The sequence below is a fragment of the Miscanthus floridulus genome, chromosome 10 (genome assembly GCF_019320115.1).
Source record: "Miscanthus floridulus cultivar M001 chromosome 10, ASM1932011v1, whole genome shotgun sequence".
In the NCBI taxonomy this organism is placed as follows: Eukaryota; Viridiplantae; Streptophyta; class Magnoliopsida; order Poales; family Poaceae; genus Miscanthus; species Miscanthus floridulus.
Window position 1 is genome coordinate 126,637,858 of NC_089589.1, and position 9,966 is coordinate 126,647,823.

Consider the following 9,966-nt stretch of genomic DNA (forward strand, 5'->3'; position numbering starts at 1 on the left):
GCTCAATTGATATCGATAGGTACATGTCCTAGTAGAATCAGGGTATCCGTAACGGTTTTCTTTAGGACAGAAATTTTTCTACCTTGAGATGTAAATCTATCTATATACCTACCTAATATTAAATTAAAGATAATATTAAAGAATATTTTTTCATCCACCTCTCTCTAACTAACATTTGTAGGAATAGGTAGGAATCCTAATCAAATGGATCTCTTCGATCTTGAGAAATTTGAATAGAAATCCTAATTCAAGGCTTGTTTTGGTTGAGAATCGGCTTTATATTTTTTTTCCAAACTGTTTTTGCATCAAAAGGCTTTTTCCTGGCTTTTCTCCGATGTACGTGATCGTTTTCGTTTATGTTTTGCAACTTTTTTTTTTGCAGCTGTTTCCGATTTAGAGGAAATAATAGTATATATAGGCATATAAAATAGAAAAAATATAATCTCAATCTGGGAGAAGCCTACCTTCTCAGTTCTCACATGCCCTCGCCTTGATCACCAGGGTATTACCAACGTGGTGTGTCTTTGAGTCCAAATCCGATACCACACCGATCGATCGTCGTTTTGATTTCTGATTTTCTTTTTGAGAGTTCTAGATTTCCGATTTTGTTTTCGAGTCTGATAGTACTAGCCATGGTCTGAGTCTAGTGTTAGGTGCTACACCTGCACGTTTCCTGCATGTTTGGCTGGGCAATAATGTAGACTAGAAAGGTTGTGTGTGTCCGTGTGTTTGGCACGAAGGCCTTGTTTAGAAGAGTGCTAGGAATACGTATTTGATACTGTAGCACTTTCGTTTGTATTTGATAATTATTGTTTAATCATGGTCTAACTAGGTTTAAAAGATTCGTCTCATAATTTACAATCAAACTGTGTAATTAGTTATTTTTTTATCTACATTTAATACTCCATGCATGTGTCAAAGATTTGATGGCCGAAGCGAAAACAATCATGTGTCAGCATTTATTGGATCACGACAAAACATGCATTAGAAAGCACCCTAGACCAGGCCACGGGGAAACGGAACTCAGGTTGCGTTTAGTTCGTGAAATGAAATTTTTTGATATCACATCAGATGTTTCGGGGATGTTGGAAGGGGTTTTCGAATATTAATAAAAAAAACTAATTACATAGCTCGCCTAGAAACTGCGAGACGAATTTATTAAGTCTAATTAATCCGTCATTAGCGCATGTTAGTTACTGTGGCACTTATGGCTAATTATGGACTAATTAGTCTTAAAACATTCGTCTCATGATTTCTAATCAAACTGTGCAATTAGTTTTTTTTTTGTCTATATTTAATACTCTATGTATGTGCCGTAAGATTCGATGTGATAGTTTGAGGTGAATTTTTTTTAAACTAAACCAGCCCTCACGTTCGTTTCACCCGCGCGCAGCTCGCTCAGGCTCCATGCGCAGGTGGTGGGTGGGGTGGCTGACTGACGTGTAAGCCCTCTAGCGAAGCGCAGGCAAACAAACAGCATCGCTAGACCCAACAAATACAAGTCCACTAAATAAAAAAAAGTTACACTAATTTGGCCTGTCTCAGACACACCCGATTTTAAGAATAAAATTGGATGCAAAATCTTATGTGTGTCCAGAAATCAGTCACACACATAAGCCGATAAATTATAAATAGTATCATCACAAGTGTTTATTACATCACAAATAATAAAACATAGTCTTCACATAAATATAGCGGAAGTATAAAGATAATATCTCGCAGAAGCTCCATATCACAGGAACGTCAACTGGTTGACCACAAGTCTAGTATTCCTTAGGAAAATCGTCATTACCATAACCATCTGTTACACATCCGGGATTTTTATTCAAATAATGAAAATAAATAAGCGTAAGTACATGTCGTACTCAACAAGTGTAACATGGGGTTCATGAGACTCAAAAGGCTTGACACAGGTATAACAACATTCAGCTTTTAATTATCACAATTTTAACATAAGAGTAGCAACAAGTTGTCTTAATTCCCAAAATAAAACACATGATCATAGTAAACATGGATAATGAATAGCATAAACGGATAATTCTTATCGATCATCTATTCCATAAGGGTTCCAAGGCCGTTCGTGACCGTGAGCATAGCCGATATACCAGCTTTACACTCTGCAGAGGTTGTACACTTTCACTGTGAGTCGTGATACCCATATGCCCAGATTAATTACTCCCAAAACACTTTCAAGGTGAGCAGTCATGGGTCACTATGAAGCCTTTCAAAGGTTCGTCTAACAAGTTAGAGCCATTAGATTCACTCGGCAAATAGATATAGAAACCCCCCTGTTAAATGGCATAATTCCATCGCGGCTATATACATAAGAGTAGAGGTTGTCCTATACCCAATTCGGCAAGTCATTCTTACGCCAATAAAGATAACCACTACCAAGCTAGAAAAGAACCACATACTGAGATAAAGCCAGAGCCATGCAGCCCTCACAGTTGTATTGTAAGTCCCAGATGTTCACTTACAGATAAGTCCTTAGGGAGAGGAATCTGATGCATTGAGAAAGTAGCTAAACACTTCAGCCCCCTATTTTCAAGTTGCTAAAAAGTCATATTTTAATGTTTATTACATATACCTTTAGTCAAGTCACAAGATCATGGTTTAGTTGAGCACTAGCAAAGCTACCCAATGCATATCCCATAGGATACAAGGTATAAGTTCAATTCTAGGGAATTTCCTATCAAGATGACACATGCAATATAAATTAAATGTATTTAAATTGATAGGAAATAAGAATAATCCCATGCTATACTTGCCTTGAACAAAGTGCTCCTGATGTTCCTGCTCGTCAAAGTAGTATTCTTGGTCACCCATGAATTGCTCACCATCTATACTTGATACGCATAGCAACATATAAGCATCCAGAAGCAATCATGCATAGTAAACAAAAGCTATAGATTAGAATAGTACACCAATCAGCATAAAATCCAGATGAAAAGTTTATAAAACGAATCTACATCTTGCTAAGATCACACAGATGCGAAGATCACAAAAATCGGAGCTAAAACGAAGAATTTATGATTTAAACAAGATTTCCTTTAGTAAAATAATAGATTAAATCTAACCTTAAATTTTAAAGGTTGAAAACATACTTAGCAGTAGTATGAACATGTAGATTACTTAATTGCGAATCTAACATAACTTGAACGGATTAAGTCAGAGTTAAAACAAAGATTTTATGGCTAAAACAAGATTAGTGGCAAAACTATAAATAGATGAAAACGTATTTTGGATCTAAACCGAAGAAACTACGCTTTCTAAAGAAGAAAACGTATTCTGGATTTGCTCATTGGACTGCGGGTTCTATAATAAAAAACCCGAGGGGCTCTTTACAAAAATATAAGGACGATGGGTTAGATAAGGCAAAACTACAAGGACTCTTTTGAAAAATAGGCAGGCGAAAGGGTATGTTCTAATCCTAGCCCTTGATCTTAGATTGGATGGATGGAAAGGGGCTGGCGTGGCCGGTCGGCCAGAACAGGACCGAGCGCGGCGGTCCTCCATGGACGGTGATGAGGAGCTCGCTGGCGTGCACGGTTTATGGCCTATGGAACACCACTGAGAGAAACAAGGGCATGGGGAGGAAGAGGAGATCAAGGCGAACTCACCGAGACCGAAAACAAGGGTGAGGGACCGATGATGGCGCGCGGCGGCTGCTCGGACCCGATGACGGTGGTGGAGCTTAGGGACGCAGTGGCTATGAGCTCTAGGCGAGGGCGGAGACTTGCTCTAGGGTTAGGTAGGGGAAAGGCGTGGGCACGGGCGCTATTTATGAAGTGGCTAGCTTGCAGCGCACGCCTGGACGCGGCGTAGACAACGCAGACTCGGCAGTGGTAGAGGCGGTGTCCGGCTCGGACATGAGATAGAGGAAGAAGGTGACCTTAACAGGGCAGGCCCACCCATCGACGAGAGAAAGGGCACGACCACGATGTCAGAGAGAGAGAGGGAGTGCGGGGCAGCTGGGCCAGCTTGCTGGTTGGGCCACCGTGGGGAAAGAAGCGAGGAGCGGACGGCCCAAGAGCAGGACAAGGGCGAATGGGCCTGCGGAAGGGATAGCGGCTGAGCGGGCCTACGGCTAGGAATCAGAGAGGAAGATGGCCTTTGGGCCAAAAGCCAAGGGAGGGAGAGAGAGGTGATTTTTTTCCTTTTCATTTTCTAAAAGCATTTTCAAAAGGGATTTGAATCTCTTTGAACTTTGAGCAAATTCAAGCAACACAAAATACAAACTGCAGCAGCATGAGTGCATCAACATGTAGTTATACCTTATAGTTGAGTTTAATTTCATAAAACTTTATTATTTACTACATTGCATGCACACACATAAGCATAATTAAATCAATTTACCTATTTAAAAATGATGCAAATTTTATGGTGTTACAATTCTACCCCCCTTAAAATGAATCTCGTCCTCGAGATTCAGACGATGCTTACTCAAATAATTGCGGGTATGTTTTTCTCAGATCCTCTTCTCTTTTCCACGTAGCCTCATCCTTTGTATACTGATTCCACTGAACCTTACACATCTTTATAACCCAGCTCCTTGTAAGTCTTTCTGTTGTCTCCAAAATCTTTACCGGAAATTCTTCATATGTAAGATCTTCCTTAACTGTAAACTCCTCTAACGGTATCTGCTCCTTAGGTACACGCAAACACTTCTTTAATTGAGACACATGGAACACATCATGTACACCTGACAAACTCTCAGGCAATTCCAACTAATAAGCTACTTCTCCACGTCTCTCTAAAATCTTGAAAGGCCCAATATACCTTGGTGCTAACTTTCCTTTCGTGTTAAACCTTCTCACACTTCTCATAGGTGACACTTCAGGTAAACATAGTCCCCTATTTCGAAAACTAATTCTCTTCTCCTAGTGTCGACATAACTCTTCTGTCAAGACTGTGCCACTCTCAAGTTATCCCTAATCATCCTTACTTGCTCTTCTGCGTCTCTTAAAACATCGGGTCCAAACACTTGAGTTTCTCCTATTTGATTCCAAAACAACGGGGTTCTACACTTTCATCCATATAAAGCTTCAAAAGGTGCCATATTGAGACTCTTCTAATAACTGTTGTTATACGAGAACTCTGCATAAGGCAAACTCTTGTCCTAACTTGTACCATACTACAATGCACAAGCTCTTACCATATCCTCTAAAATCTAATTAATCCTCTCAGTTTGTCCATCTGTCTGATGATGATATGCTGTACTAAAATTCAACTTTGTTCCCAACAAACTATGTACTTGCTGCCAAAAATGAGATGTAAATTGAGTACCTCGATCAGACACAATTTTCTTGGAAACTCCATGTAGACACACTATCTTCTCCATATATAATTGGGTCAACCTTGGTCCATTATAAGTAGTCTTGACCGGTATAAAGTGAGCAACTTTAGTTAACCGATCCACTATCACCCATATTGAATCATAACCTCTCTGAGTGCGTGGTAACTCCACAATTAAATTCATATCAACTTCTTCCTGCTTCCACTCAGGTATCTTTATTGGTTATAGTAATCCTACAGGTCTTTGATGTTTAGCTTTGACTCTCTGACATGTATCATATAAAACAGCATATTCAGCCACATCCCTCTTAAGTCCATACCACCAATACTTCTCCTTCAGATCCAAATACATTTTAGTACTCCTAGGATGAATAGAGTAAGCAGACTCATGTGCCTCATGAAGAATTTCATCTCGTATAGCCTTAATCTCAGGTACACAGTCTTTTTCCTAACCATATAGTTCTATTATCATCAATACGGAAACCCGGTGCCTTGCCAATCACTATGTTTTCCGCTATCTCTTTCAACTTCGCATCCTATAACTGGCCCTTATGTATTTCTTGCTCTAATGTGGGTTTTATCACCAATGCTACCGCATTAGTGACAAAGCCCAAATTCAGTTGCTCCAATTCAGCACACAACTCAGTTGACATAGCTGCCACTTGCACCTCCTTGGTGTAATTCTTCCTGCTAAGAGCATCGGCAACAACATTCACTTTTCTAGGATGATAGTGTACCTCCAGATCATAATCTTTAATCAACTCTAACCATTGACGTTGCCTCAAATTTAGATCTATCTGAGTGAATATGTACTTCAAACTTTTGTGATTAGTGTAGATATCACTCTTATGCCCAATAAGATAGTGTCTCCATATTTTCAAGGCATGAACCACTACTGCTAACTCCTAATCATGAGTAGGATAGTTTAACTCATGCTTTCTCAACTGTTAGGATGCATAGGCCACTACTCTTCTTTCTTGCATAAGAACACATCCGAGACCTTGACGAGATGCATCACAATAGATCGAAAAGTTCTTGCTCAAATCTGGCAAAACCAATACTAGGGGTTGTAGTCAACCTCTTCTTCAATTCTTCAAAGTTAGCCCAGCACTTTTCTGACCACACAAACTTAGCATTTTTCTCCAACAAAGCTATCATAGGCTTGGCAAGTTTAGAAGACCCTTCTATAAACCTTCTGTAGTATCTAGCCAATCCCAAGAAACTATGAATCTTTCCCACATCGGTTGGTGGTTTCCAATTCAACATATCTCTCACCTTGCTTGGATCTACTGCTATTCCACCATTAGAGACAACATGGCCTAGGAAAGAAACTTCCTTCAACCAAAACTCACACTTGCTTCACTTAGCATACAACTTGTGTTCCCTGAGCTTCTGCAAGACCAACCTTAGATGTTCAGCGTGCTCTTCTTCTATTTTGGAGAATACCAATATATCATCAATAAATACCACCACAAACTTATCCAAAACTCCATGAACACCTTATTCATCAAATACAAAAAGTATGCAGGTGCATTGGTCAATCCAAATGACATAACGGTGTACTCATACAAACCATACCTCATAGTAAAAGTTGTCTTGGGCATGTCAGTTGCATGAATCTTCAACTGATGATAACTAGAACGAAGATCAATCTTAGAGAAAACACAAACACCTCTCAACTGATCAAACAAGTCATTAATTCTAGGCAACGGATACTTGTTCTTGATAGTAACCTCATTTAGTGATCGATAATCAACACACATTCTCTAGGTACCATCCTTCTTGTCTACAAATATAACCGGTGCTCCCTAAGGTGATGAACTAGGATGAATGAAACCTTTCTCCTATAACTCCTTTATTTGTTTCTTAAGTTCCTCTAATTCATTAACCCCCATTCTATATAGACGCTTAGCTATAGGTGCAGTTCTAGGTAATAATTCAATAATAAACTCAATGTCACGGTCAGGTGGCATACCTAGCAAGTCATCGGGGAACACATTCGGAAACTCATCCACTACTGGATCCTCCTTGTTGACACAATCATCAAGCTGGTTTACTATGGCTGTTGGCTGTTTCTGCAGTACAACCTCAACATTGATTCTATCTCCCTTTGGTGTTGTCAAAGCTACTGCCTTTTATTTACACTGAATCACTACTTGTTGTTGCATCATCCAAACCATACCCAGAATCACATCAATACTGGATGTTCTCAACACAATGGGGCTCACTTTGAACTTGTAACACAATCGGTGTTACACTGTACAATCTTTGCTAAAACACTACATGAGCATCATATTTATGTGTAAATGTATGTAATATAGGGTGTAAAGCAATGTACGTAACTTGAAACATTTGTCGGAAACGTGAAACGAATGTTATATTTCATGCCGCGCTATATCACTTAGAGTTCTAGTCAAATTTTTATTGAACGAAAATGCTATAGAACGCATAGATGAAACTTTAATAGGGTTTGTAGTACAAGCTTCGTAGGTGATGGTGAAATACTTGTGGACAAGGACGGAATTCACTAGCTAGTGTATCGAATAGATTGGAAATCGAATTCGACGCGAAACCGTTTGAGACTTAGGCGAATTTCCTAAGTTGGACGACGCTTTGACGAAGCTAAGTTCAGCAATTTTTGTAGGAGATTTGGATTAAGTAGTGGTATTGTCTTAGGGCTTGTTTTAGTTGCATAACATGCCATCTTGAGTGTAAAATAGGTGGTTTAGCAATTGGAGCATCGAGTTGAATTTTTGGGCCGCTTTTATAAACCGTGCATGGCACGTTACCGTCGGCTACTATGTCTAGACGCAGTCACCATGCCTCGGTTCAGCTCGGTGCCGCGGCTTTGGCTTGCCCAAGCGCGCACCTACACCACCGTTGCCACGCCCGAGCACGCGATGCACGCGCGCGCACGTCGCACCCAGCAAGCCTAGCCGCCCTGCCACCACCGTCGTGTTCACCTGGCCGCTCTGTCTCCACTGCCGTCGTCGCCGGCATGCACACGTGCCTCTACATCGCGTTGTCACCTCACTTGCGCTCGCATCATTTGCATCGCGACGTCGCTACCACTGCTACGCGCGCCTGCCGTGCTGTCACGTGGCGTGGCCACCGTCGTCTTGTGTGTCAAGGCGCTGCGGTCACATGTTGTGGTGCCGGTCTCGTACGCACACGTGGAGCCATCTTCTATCGCTGCCGTCCTCTCCCAATTAGTGATTGCGCCACGCCAAGATCCTATCACATCGCCTTGAATGGCGTCGCGCCGGCCGACCGAGCCACGCCAAGGCCAACCCACATAGCCAGCCCCAGCCTTGCAATTGCGCACGTCTAGAGGTTGATTTGGAGTCTAGCTTCATGCCAAGCTTGCCACTGCTGCTGCCGTACTGTGTCTGTCTTCAATTTGAGTTTTCCCCTGCCATCGACCCCCTTAAGTCCGAATAGCGTCGTCCACCCAATTGGCCATGCATAGTCCACCTCCGTCCAATTAACCGTGCACCCAACTAGCCCTAGTAGTTAGCTCACGATTGGAGTCGGCCCAACGAGCTTTCATCCTCCAGTGAGGTAATGTGGGGCACTTCCCTCGCGGTGGTCCGCCATGGCTGTCGAGGTGGGTGCTCGGCCAGGGCGTTGCTCCGTGCTCTGTTTTCACATTTGAGCGGTGCTTTTGTGTCGTGTTGACTTGGTTGCCTCAACCATGTACCAGTCTCATCGGTGGAGCAGCAGGTCGTCGGGGATGCTGTCGTCACGCTTGCCGTGAACCAGAATAACCCCGCGCACATGGCCAACCGCATTGCCATGCCTCGCGACTTTGTCCAGGCCATCCCGTGGTGAGCTGGGTTTGATGTCGTCCCATGGCCAGCACGTTTGAGTGTAGTAGCGATTCAAATAGGACTTCTATCTTGTTGCTCGTAGTCTGTAGATGGATAAAGTGTAGCGGTAGAGGCGTTGAGCTAGGTAATTTTGCTGGCGTCAGTGTTGCCACGGCCAGACCCCGATGCGGCGCATGGCCACATCTATGCGATGTACCATTTTTAGTGTTTGATACCTCGATCGATTACGCTTCGCTCGTAGAGTGCTAGGGAGGTGATGGTTGAGGCCAAGGAGGTCCATGCTCGCTAGTGTTTGGCCAGAGATGTCGGGGCCTTTAGTAGTTTTGGCCAGGGACCATGAAAAACAGGAATTCAGGTAAGAGCAGGGTGCTTGATGCAAACACCGTGGCTCAGTTAAATAGCGTTCGAGTGAGCTTCACGAATAGGAAAGATAACGGGGGCTCTTTAGCAAAAGAGCTAGCTCACACGTGGGCTCCGCCATGGGCCGCGTTGTGTGGGCCATGTCCGCACACCGCACGCATGGGCCACGTCGGTGGCTCACGTTGCGCACGCCGAGTGGAGTGGGTCGAGCCGCTCGCGCAGTGGGCCGCACGATGGAATGCGGTTTTTCAATTTCCAGTGAATTAGTAAAGGTTTATTCAATTTGGTTTTAAGCTTAACTTTGAAAATGATAGTAAATGTTGTAGGTATCCAAAAATAGTGAAACAAAATTTGTTAGGTCCATAAAAATGCTATCTATCTGTTGGTGTAGTTAGTTTATAGTTAGCTATGATAATGATAGATTCATAAATTCAATTTAGAATGCTTAGTATTAGTTAGCTTAATATTTGTAGGAATTTTT